This window comes from Apium graveolens, chromosome 3 (genome assembly GCF_009905375.1).
Source record: "Apium graveolens cultivar Ventura chromosome 3, ASM990537v1, whole genome shotgun sequence".
In the NCBI taxonomy this organism is placed as follows: domain Eukaryota; kingdom Viridiplantae; phylum Streptophyta; class Magnoliopsida; order Apiales; family Apiaceae; genus Apium; species Apium graveolens.
In genome coordinates, this window is record NC_133649.1 from 161,811,426 (window position 1) to 161,813,756 (window position 2,331).

Consider the following 2,331-nt stretch of genomic DNA (forward strand, 5'->3'; position numbering starts at 1 on the left):
TGAATTTCCGGGAAAAAATTAAAGTGTTCGGAATTGGATTCTGACGATCTTACATACACTTATATACCATATAGAGTACTAATAAAATCTCAGAATATCAATAACAGAACCCCTACATAGTGTGGCATGAAAAGTTTTCTTATTCAGCATAATCGGCAAAATCACTATTCATAAGGGTTTCAAAAATTTCCAAAAATTGGGGTTATTACAGTCTCCCCTCCTTAAAAGGATCCGTCCCGGAATCAGATAGAAAATGAATAGGGATACTCTCTTAGCATTGCACTTTCTAACTCTTACGTATTTTTCCCACATTGTGGTTCTACCATCAAACTCTGACTAGTTTGATAACTCTTCTCCTAAGCATTTGTTCCTTTTCACTCTATAACCCTTCCTGGTTTGCTCCATATAGGTTACGTCGGGTTGCATGTCTATGCGCTCATATGCCCCTATTTATCTGGCATCCGAATTACACTTCCTTAACATTGATACGTGGAACACGTTATGAACTTGCTACATGTTCGGGGGTAGGGCTAGCTCATATGCTAACTTCCCAAACGTCTTAATATATCCCAAAGGGTCCAACAATTCGTTGGCTTAGCTTTCCTTTCTTTTTTGAACCTCATCAATCCTTTCCAAGGGATACCTTTAACATTACTAGGTCCCCTATTTCCTATTCTTTGTCCTTTCGTGTCAAATCAACATACTTTTTATGTCCATCTTGGGCTACTAACAGCTGTCCTCTGATTAGATCTATTATATCCTTGGTCCTTTGGACCACTACTTGTAACACCCCCAGATCCGGGGTCGGGGAATCCGGGTCGTCACGAGTTCCATTTCCCTTAATAACACCCAATCTTAATATTACTCAACTACTCTGTACTGTGACCCCACAATAAACACACACACCACACGTTATAGTCTCAGAGATGAACATCCAAAAATAACCACAAGTCATTTTATTCCATAATTATCTGCCAATACACCTTAAAAGGTTTTCTGAATAAATTTACATTTCTTTGCCATTATTACAATTCATAAATATAATAAATCTGGTCCATCAAAAGTTGAAAGCCTAGCCTATTGGTAGTTCCTACCTCAGCTACGGCGGCATCAATGCTTCTAGAAAACTGCGGAACGTCTCCTAATCGCTTGCGAATCGGGAGCTTGGTTCTGTTCATCTTTTCTATCTGTTGTTGTGTGATGAAAGAAGAAAGCAAGGGTGAGCAGCAAGCCCACCAAAATAATATGTATAATGATTAATAGTATATGAGCCTACTCATAATACTCATGAAAGTCTTGGTCAAAAGAAATGAACCAAGTTTGATATCTTAATGCGATGAAGTCGCAAAATATTCAGTATATATACATATATACTTTTCAAAATATTGGAAGTCCTCTTCCATGCATAATATACACAAAGTCCCAGTGTATAACTGTATAAAAAATATCGTTGCAAGGTGATCTCATATATCTAACCTTGTCTCAACGTTTTTCGGAAAATCTTTGTCATTCATAAGACAATTATTAATTAGATATAAGTTTAAAAGATGAAGTTACAAGATACCCCAATATACTTATATCTTTCCCAAATACTACTTGAACTACCACCGTTCAAGTTATAATTAGTTTCAAAAGTTCATCACATAGATGAGACTACAAGACAAGATTTGAATAGATTCAATCTTTGAATATCATTATAAATAATGAAGTTACGAGATACTTCATTAAGTCCCGACATATATATATACACCTATATATATATATACATTTCCTGAAAACCTCTGTCATGTAAAGTATGAACAGAATTGCAATATCCAATAAATTTGGAAAGGAAAGAATTTTGGCATAAACCAGATATCTTGCTGATCAGGCAAAGATACCAATAAGTAACCTTTTCTACTAGTAGATGGATGAATCCCCCACCGGTCATCACCCTGGCCACATAAGGACCTTGTGCTGGACCGCCACCCGGCCTCTTACGCGTTGATGGACTGCCACCCAGCCACTTACACTTTCATAGACCGTACCCCGGCCTGTCGCTTATGCCGACTCAATTAGATGGGCTTACTTCCCGAACATTGGGCAAGTAATCAATTCATTTACCAAAACTGCAACCTCGTTGCGAATATAAAATACACCACAAAGCCGGATTCCCCAGGTTTTGAGCGAGTATTTAAATCCCCTTAAAAAGGAAGATCTTAAATATAAAAATGAGTTTTGGGATCCGCTCTGACTTTAAAAATCATTTTGAAGACTCGAAAACACTTTATAGAGTGTTTGGAGTAAAGCTGATTTAATGAAGTAAATCAGTCCCCAGAATATTTAGAAAAT